Source organism: Somniosus microcephalus, chromosome 12, assembly GCF_052327205.1.
Source record: "Somniosus microcephalus isolate GS21.2 chromosome 12, FLI_Smic_1.0, whole genome shotgun sequence".
In the NCBI taxonomy this organism is placed as follows: domain Eukaryota; kingdom Metazoa; phylum Chordata; class Chondrichthyes; order Squaliformes; family Somniosidae; genus Somniosus; species Somniosus microcephalus.
This window is the reverse complement of record NC_140998.1, coordinates 231,763,632-231,773,893: the sequence shown is the minus strand read 5'-3', so window position 1 is coordinate 231,773,893 and position 10,262 is coordinate 231,763,632.

Genomic DNA, 10,262 nt, shown 5'->3' with positions numbered 1-10,262 from the left:
ATGTTTCTGGCCCCTCATAATCTGATCTAGCTAGGCTTAGGGGGTGGGCATTTTGGGTATAATTGATTATGAGTTGTTGTCCCTCGATGTTCCGTGTGTTTCCCCATTTCGTGATGACTTTTGTAAAGTATAACATGTTGGTTAGTACTGTATTATGATTTGTTTTTCCCTCCCATGTACCTTATTGGCTTACATTCAATTTGTTCCTTCATGCAATAAAATTTCATTTCGTTTTCATTAAACTTGGTCTATAGAGTATTCTCTACATTGTAGTTCCTGCCTCAAAGTCCAGTGTATAGAACCTAAGGGGCGAGTGGGTCGAACCACTCAAGGTTTTTACTGTGCAAGAGAGAGAGGCCTCTAGAGAGAGAAACCTCTGCGATTGAAAACCCCTTACACCTCATCAACCCTCCTTGTTACTTCCTCAGAAAATTCAATCAAGTTAGTCAGACATGACCTCCCTTTAACAATTCCATGCTGACTGTTTCTGATTAATCCATGTCTTTCTAAATGAAGTTTTATCCTCAGAATTTTTTCCAATAATTTCCCCACCACCGAGGTTAGGCTGACTGGCCTGTAATTACTCGGTCTATCCCTTTCTCCCTTTTTAAACAATGGTACCACATTAACAGTCCTCCAGCACCACACCTGTAGCCAGAGAGGATTGGAAAATTATGGTCAGTGCTTCTGCTATTTCCTCTCTTTAACAGTCTGGGATACATTTCATCTGGGCCTGGGGATTTATCCACTTTCAAATATGCTAAACCCCTTAATACTTCCTCTTTCACTATGTTTATTCCATGTAATATTTCACACTCCTCCTCCTTGATTGCAATTTCTGCATCGTCCCTCTCTTTTGTGAAAACAGACGCAAAGTATTCATTAAGAACCATACCCACGTCTTCTGCCTCCACACATGGTGCCTTTATGGTCCCTACTTTTATTTTTTTTTAATTTATGGGATCTGGGCGTCGCTGGCAAGGCCAGCATTTATTGCCCATCCTAAATTCCCTTGAGAAAGTGGTGGTGAGCCATCTTCTTGAACCGCTGCAGTCCGTGTGGTGAAGGTGCTCCCACAGTGCTGTTAGGGAGGGAGTTCCAGGATTTTGACCCAGCGACGATGAAGGATCTGCAATATACTTCCAAGTCAGTATGGTGTGTGATTTGTAGGGGAACTTGGAGGTGGTGGTGTTCCCATGCGCCTGCAGCCCTTGTCCTTCTAGGTGGAAGCAGTCACGGGTTTGGGAGGTGCTGCCGAAGAACCCTTGGCGAGTTGCTGCAGTGCATCTTGTAGATGGTACACACTGCAGCCACGGTACGCCGGTGGTGGAGGGAGTGAATGTTTAAGTTGATGGATGGGATGCCAATAGAAACATAGGAGCAGGAGTAGGCCATTCGGCCCTTCGAGCCTGCTCCGCAATCAAGCGGGCTGCTTTGTCCTGGATGGTGTCAAGCTTCTTGAGTGTTGTTGGAGCTGCACTCATCCAGGCAAGTGATAATTTTAGTTATCCTCTTGCTCCTAAGGTACTTATAAAACATCTTTGAGTTTTCCTTTATTTTACTTGCCAATATTTTTTCATGCCCTCTTTGCTTTCCTAATTTCCCTTTTAATTTCACCCCTGCATGTTCTATACTCCTCTAGGGTTTCTGCAGTATTGAGCCCTCGGTATGTCATAAGCTTCTCTTTTTTTCTTTATCCTTCCCTGTATGTCCCTTGACATCCAGGGAGCTCCAGATGTGTTAGTCCCACCCTTTTTCTTTAAGGGAACATACTTGCTCTGAAAACTCACTATTTCCTCCTTGAATGCCTCCCACTGATTTACCTTCAAGTTTCTCTCTCCAGTCCACTTTGGCTAAATCACATCTCAGCTTAGTAAAATTAGCTTTTCCCCAATTGATAACTTTTATTCCTGGTCGATCCTTGTCCTTTTCCATAACTACGCTAAATCTAACTGAATTATGAACAGCTGGTGAAAGAATGGCGGCTGCCATTTTTTTGCCATTTCACGGCGCTAGAGTGGTGGTAAGTAGATGAATTTCTAGCTCCCTATCTTTAGTCATCCAGGGAGCTCTAGCTTTGGATGCCCTTCCTTTTCCCCTCGTGGGAATGTGTCTACTCTGTACCCGAACCATCTCCTCTTTGATTCCAATCCACCTAGGCTAGATCCCCTTTCAACTCACTGAAATTAGCCCTCCTTCACCTGCTGGATTGTACATTATCCTTTTCCATAACTATTCTAAACCTAATGATACTATGATCACTGTTCCCCAAATGCTCCCCCACTGAAACAAGCTCCACTTGCCCCACTTCATGTTAGGGAAATTGATGGGATTGAAGGCCGATAAATCCCCAGGGCCTGATAATCTACATCCTAAGGTACTTAAGGAAGTGGCCCTAGAAATAGTTGATGCTTTGCTGATCATCTTCCAGCATTCGACGGAATCTGGAACAGTACCCATGGATTGGAGGGTAGCTAATGTTACCCCACTATTCAAAAAAGGTGGCAGAGAGAAAACGGGGAATTACAGATGGTAAGCCTGACATCGGTGGTAGGGAAAATGTTAGAGTCCATTATAAAAGATGTAATAGCAGAGCACTTGGAAAAGTGACAGGATCGGACAAAGTCAACACGGATTTACAAAAGGTAATTCGTGCTTGACTAATCTACTGGAATTTTTTGAGGATGTAACTGGTAAAATAGATAAGGGAGAACCAGTGGATGTGGTGTATTTGGACTTTCAGAAGGCTTTCGATAAGGTTCCGCATAAGAGATTAGCGTGTAAAGTTAAGGCACATGGGATTGGGGGCAAGGTATTGACTTGGATAGAGAACTGGTTGGCAGACAGAAAGCAAAGAGTTGGAATAAACGGCTCTTTTTCCGAGTGGCAGGCAGTGACTAGTGGGGTACCGCAGGGATCGGTCCTTGGGCCCCAGCTATTCACAATATATATTAATGATCTAGACAAGGGAACTAGATGTAATATCTCCAAATTTGCAGACAACACAAAGCTGGGTGGGCGTGTGTGCTGTGAGGAGGATGCCGAGAAACTCCAGGATGATTTGGACAGGTTGGGTGATTGGGCAGAAACATGGCAGATGCAATATAACGTGGATAAATGCGAGGTTATCCACTTTGGTGGCAAAAACAGGAAGGCAGGTTATTATCTGAATGGCAATAGATTGGGAGAAGGGGAAGTGCAATGAGATCTGGGTGTCCTTGTGCACCAGTCGCTGAAGGTAAGCATGCAGGTGCAGCAGGCAGTTAAGAAGGCAAATGGCATGTTGGCCTTCGTAGCGAGAGGATTTGAGTACAGGAACAAGGATGTCTTGCTGCAGTTATACAGGGCCTTGGTGAGACCACACCTTGAGTATTGTGTGCAGTTTTGGTCACCTTACCTGAGGAAGGACGTTCTTGCCATGGAAGGAGTTCAGCGAAGATTCACCAGGCTGATACCTGGGATGGCAGGAATGACGTATGAGGAGAGATTGGGTCGATTGGGCTTATACTCGCTGGAGTTTAGAAGAATGAGAGGGGATCTCATTGAAACTTATAAAATTCTGACAGGACTGGACAGACTAGATGCAGGAAGGATGTTCCCGATGGTCGTGGAGTCCAGAACCAGGGGTCACAGTCTAAGGATAAGGGGTAAGCCATTTAGGACAGAAATGAGGAGGGATTTTTTCACCCTGAGAGTGGTGAACCTGTGGAATTCTCTACCACAGAAGGCAGTAGAGGCCAATACATTAAATATATTCAAGAAGGAGTTGGATATATTTATTAAGGCTAAAGGGATCAAGGGGTATGGGGAGAAAGCAGGGACCGGGTACTGAATTTGGATGATCAGCCATGATCGCATTGAATGGCGGAGCAGGCTCGAGGGGCCGAATGGCCTACTCCTGCTCCTATCTTCTATGTTTCTATGTTTCGTTCCCCAAACTGCTTTCTTCCTCATTGAGCTGGAAACACACTGATCAAGAATGTTCTCTTGTATTCAGGAATTCCTCCCACTCTTTGCCCATTACATTGTTACTATCCCAATCCATATTAGGATAATTGAAGTCCCCCCTTATCACTACACTGTAGTTCCTGCATCTTTTTGTAATTTGCCTGCAAATTTGCTCCTCTAGCTCCTTCCCATTATTTGGTGGACTATAGTATACACCCAGTAGCGTAATAGCTCCTCTATTGTTCCTTAATTTTAACTAAATAGATTCTGTTTTTGAATACTCAACTACATCATCCCTCTCCATTGCTAGAATAGTTACTTTGATCAATACTGCCACCCCCACTCCTTTTAATCCTGCTCTATCTTTCCTGAATACCTTGTAGCTTGGAATATTCGTTTCCAACCCTTCCCTTCTTTCAGTCCAGATCTCTGTTATTGCCACTATATCATAGTCCCATGTGATAACGTGCGCCTGCAGCTCACCAACCTTATTTACCACGCTCCGTGCATTTACGCACATACACTCCAAACCCATCTTAGATGGCCTTGCATTTGTCCCATATCTGATTCCTCCTGTTTCTGAACTATTCTTTACTCTAGTATTATGTCTCTCCCAGTCTTCTGTGCACCTTGTTTCTCCTCTCCAATGTTTCATCCTAATGCCCCTCCCCCTGTCAAATTAGTTTAAACCCTCTCAGAGAAAAAATTATTGGAAAAAAATCTTTATTTGCAATAAAGAGCTGGGATTTTGTTGTTTACTCTCTCTCGCTCTCTTTCTGAGCAGAGCTTTCTCAGGCTGGGATGTAGAACAGGGCAATGAGCAGCTTTGTATAGAAAGGACCTGCTCACTGCTACAAATGGCTCCAACACAGAGCAAGACAAGTCTTAAAGACAGAGCAGAGAGTCTTAGAAATAAACACTGATACCAAACTACAAATTGCCTTCACAGCGAGTTTACAAGGGATGGAGACTGGGCATTGAGCAAGGATTGGGAAAAAGTTAGCAAGGTCAAAGTGAAGGGATAATTACTAGTCCTAGCCCTTTTTGGGCTACCCCAGATCAGGCGTATTCCCCAGATGTTCACCTTCAACTAAAGTTAGAGATAGCTGAGTTCTATAAGACGCTTAATTAGGTCTAAAGGTCCAGGCTATCTCTCTCTAAAGGAAAGGAATGACTTGAAGATGTTACCATCTTCCAGATAGCACTTTTAATAAGTTTAACTAGACTGTAGCCATCCGGATATTATGAGGGTCTGGAACCGCCCCCCCCCCCAGAATTCTGTAACTCCTCACAAAAGAGTGTACAGAAATTGAGTTCGCGAGTTTGATACAGAAATACTATTTGAGACAATTCTAAAAATATAAAGATTTATTTAAGAGCCGACATACAGTTAACAGCTTGAGTCAATCGTGACTTTAACAGTTCAAAATACAAATAGCTTACATTTCTTATTCTCAGAGATCCTTATTCTCAAATCTTAATTTCATACGTTTTTACATTTCTTATAATTTCTAATCCAGAATATCCACCAAAATCAAATAAGAGCACCTCTTGTTCCCCGATACTCAAAGAATTAAAAACTTACAGAGCCTGCCTCTGAAGTTGAGAATCGCTTGCCCTTTCCAGCGACTTCTGACTTTCCATCTGAAAAGCTCTATTTTTATACTTTTTTTTTGCGGTTTATCCTTTGAAGTTTTCTGTTGATGTAAGCTAATTATCTCTCGTCATTCTTTGTTGAATTCTTTTCTATCTTACTGTCAATTTAGCTGTTAACTCTCAGAATCCTGTCTGCTGTATAGGTGTTTCAAAAACTTATCATAAAATGGCTATCACAGATTTATCTCTTTGATGTCATTCTTATCGAAGGGCTTCCATTCAATTCTAAATATTGGCTTAACTGGTTATTATCAGACGTCGTGTCTCCTAACTATTCCATTTTCAATACAAACACAATGTGATTGCTTGGTGCATCTACTGAAGTCATATTTTCAAATCTGTAGGTACTTTTTACAACATGTAAATTAAAAACACTTCAACCAGGGTGTTTCATGCATTTCTCAGCTACTTCAATTGGCTGTATATACAATTGTTTCCTGTTTCATTTGATGTTACTTTTACAAAAGCACATGGTTTTTTTAATATTCTAAGTTTCTGTTCAAAGTGTTAGTTTTTAACATTTTACTTGGGCATTGCTATTGTGTTGGTTCCAATGTTGAGACATAGAACTTCTAACTCTTTGCTACTACACCCCCGAGGCGTTATCCGGACCGAGTCAGGAAGCCTCCTGAGAGACTAACTTATAATTAATTAATACAGCAATGTATATTATTTTGCATATAACATGTAATTAATAATTGCTTAAAATATGATGTACTAGTTAGCTAGAAGGGGAGGAATTGTGGTGTATGTGCCTTTAAGAGCAATTGTGGTGTGTGTGCCTTTAAGAGCCCCAGGTGTGCGTAATGCCAGTAATTGCCACTTGGGCTATATAAGCCTGTGTATTGTGTATATCCTTTAGAACCCCCCCCCCCCCAGACTTGCTTAGTAAATACCTATGAACCAACTCCTGTCTTCAGTGTCTTTATCAACACACGGACACTTCAGTGGCGACGAAGTGGAAACGGACTTACCTGCAATTCGGCAGCACCTCAAGGACATCGATTCCTCCAGCGTCCAGAAGACTCAAGGAAGTAAGAGAAACTGTGGTTTCACCAGCTGGCCAAGCTGGTGACAGGTACTGCGCTAATCCTTCCTGGGCGTCAGGCTGGAGCTCCAGCGGCGGGCTCTACAGCTGAGACAGGCAGCGAAATCGGAGGCAAGCAATAACGGACTGGGAGGGTGCACTCGAGAGACAGCCGGCGCGGCAAGCAGGTCAGCGTTTAGACCTCCGTCGGGAACGAGTCTCCAACAGTGAATAAACGGAAACCACAGTAAAACAGCGTTGTTATCGGTAGCAGCGGCGGGAAAGCGCGGGAAGCGCCATATCGTTGCTACAGACAGAAAAAAAAAGCGCGGGAAGCGCCATATCTTGTCTGAAATGCCTAAATCTGGTAATATTGAGGCTTTTGATGGCGAAATAGAAGATTGGACCACATACGTGGAAAGAGTAGAGGTTTATTGCACTGCAAATGGAATAACAGATGAAAAAAAAGCTTCAGTACTTCTGAACTTAATGGGCGCGAAGACATACAGGCTGTTACGAAATTTAATCACTCCAGCCAAACCAAAGGACAAGACTTTTAAAGAAATTGTTGATACCCTGCAGGAGCATTTAAACCCAACACCGCTGCTGATAGCGGAACGATTCAAGTTCTTCAAGAGAAATCAACACAAGAATGAAAGTAACGCTGATTACCTAACCGAATTAAGAAAGCTATCAAAGTACTGCCAATTCGGAGCAGGACTATCGGATTATCTTCGAGACAAATTTGTTTGCGGTCTCTTAAGTGAAGGAACACAAAAAAGACTGCTTTCTGAAAAAGATTTAACATTGGACAAAGCTTTCAGTATCGCTGTATCATATGAAGCAGCAGCAAAAGGAGCTGCAGAGATACAACAAGAGACACAGGACTTCGGCACCCATCGCAGCACGGTGGCATAGTGGTTAGCACTGTTGCCTCACAGCGCCAGGGACCCGGGTTCGAATCCGGCCTCGGGCGACTGTCTGTGTGGAGTTTGCACATTCTCCCCGTGTTTGCGTGGGTTTCCTCCGGGTGCTCCGGTTTCCTCCCACAGTCCAAAGATGTGCGAGTTAGGTTGATTGGCTATGATAAATTGACCCTTAGTGTTAGGGGGATTAAATGCGTGGGGTTACGGGGATAGGGTGGGATATGTGTTGGTGTAGGGGTTACGGGGATTGGGTGGGATATGTGTCGGTGCAGGCTCGATGGGCCGAAATGGCCTCTATCTGCACTGTGGGGTTTCTGTGATTCTGTGAAAATGACACAGGAGTTCGGAAGATGTTATCGCTGCGGCAGATCCACCCATAACCAGAGGGACTGCTGGTTCAAGGGCAAAGCATGCAGGCAATGTGGTAAGATTGGACACATTGCACGGGTATGCCAATCTGGACAAAATAAATCCACTGACAGAAAACAAAAAATCAATGAAGAAAAGTACAGGAAGGTACAAATGACGACGGACAATAGCTCCGAAGACCAGAATAGCGATAGCGACTCCGGAAACAAGAGACTAAGCTGTCTCAAATTACATAATGTACTTGCCAAAGAGGATTACCAAACCATTTGGGTTACCCTCACAATAGCAGGGTCCCCAATTAAAATGGAGCTAGATACAGGATCAGCTCTAACCATAATAAATCGACGAGATTACGAGAGGCTATTTTCGCATATACCTCTAAAAGACACATCCATTATCTTAAAAACATATACGGGGCAGAAAGTCTACCCCAAAGGAAAAATAAGGGTGCCTGTGGTATACAACGGCAAAGAAATACAAAAGTTGTATTTATACATTCTACAAGATGGTTGTTGGGACGTGAATGGATAAGGAAGATACGTTTAGACTGGCACTCCATTCAGGCACTGACGGTGACCAGTAAGGAAAAAAACAATGATGACATCATACCTGAACGATTAAAAGACATCTTGGCCAACGCCAAAGAAGTGTTTCAAGAGAAACTAGGAACCTTGAAAGGCATCACCGCCTCAATAAAAGTGGAAGATGCAGCAATTCCAAAAATTTTTAAGGCAAGACCGGTGCCATACGCAATACGTCCGGCAGTCGAGGCAGAGCTGAAGAATTTGGAAAAGGCAGGCGTATTATCCAAAATAGATTGGAGCGAATGGGCAACACCCATCGTTCCAGTCATGAAAAAAACATTGAAAAATAACTCTGAGGAACAGAAAAAAATTCGCATCTGTGGGGACTTTAAGGTGACTGTGAACCCGGTCCTTCACACGGTACAGTATCCTCTTCCGAGGATAGAAGATAGAGGATGCCTGATAACATGCATCCTAGGGTACTGAAGGAGGTGGCCCTAGAGATAGCGGATGCACTAAGGATGATTTTTCAGAATTCATTAGACTCGGGAACAGTGCCGATGGATTGGAGGGTAGCTAACGTTACCCCACTATTCAAAAAGGGGGGTAGGGAAAAAGCAGGTAATTACAGACCTGTAAGCCTTACATCAGTTGTGGGCAAAATGCTGGAGTCCATCATTAAGGATGAAATAGCGGAGCACTTAGCAAATGGGGACAGGATAGGACAGAGTCAACATGGATTTACAAAGGGTAAATCGTGCTTGACTAATCTATTGGAATTTTTTGAGGGAGTAACTGGTAGAATAGATGGGGGAGAGCCAGTAGATGTGGTGTACCTGGACTTCCAAAAGGCCTTCGATAAGGTCCCACATAAAAGATTAGCATGGAAAATTGAGGCTCATGGGATAAAGGGGAAAGTTTTGGCGTGGATAGGGAACTGGCTGTCAGATAGAAAACAGAGAGTTGGAATAAACGGCTCATTTTCTGAATGGCAGGCAGTAACAAGTGGGGTACCACAGGGATCTGTCCTGGGCCCCCAGCTGTTCACAATTTACATTAATGACCTGGATCAGGGAGTCGGATGCAGCATTTCCAAATTTGCAGACGACACTAAACTAGGAGGTGGGGTGGGCTCAGAGGAAGAGACCAGGAAGCTCCAGAGCGATTTGGACAGACTGGGCGATTGGGCGGATAAATGGCAGATGCACTATAATGTGGACAAGTGCGAAGTTATCCACCTTGGGTGCAGGAACGGGAGGGCAAATTATTATTTAAATGGCAATAGATTGGGAGAGGGGGAAGTACAGAGAGACCTGGGTGTTCTTGTACACCAGTCACTGAAGGCGAGCATGCAGGTGCAACAGGCGGTCAAGAAGGCAAACGGTATGCTGGCCTTCATAGCAAAAGGGTTAGAATACAGGAACAGGGATACCTTGCTGCAGCTGTACAGGGCACTGGTGAGACCACACCTCGAGTACTGTGTACAGTTTTGGTCGCCTCATCTGAGGAAGGATGTTCTTGCCATGGAGGGGGTGCAGCGGCGATTCACCAGGCTGATACCAGGAATGGCGGGAATGACCTATGAGGAGAGACTATGTAGTTTAGGGATGTACACACTGGAGTTTAGAAGATTGAGAGGGGACCTCATAGAAGTGTATAAAATTCTGACAGGTCTAGACAGACTGGATGCAGAAGGAATGTTTCCCTTGGCGGGTGAGAACAGAACTAGAGGACATAATTTAAGGATAAGGGCTAAACCATTTAGGACAGAGATGAGGGGGAATTTCTTCACTCAGAGAGTGGTGAACCTGT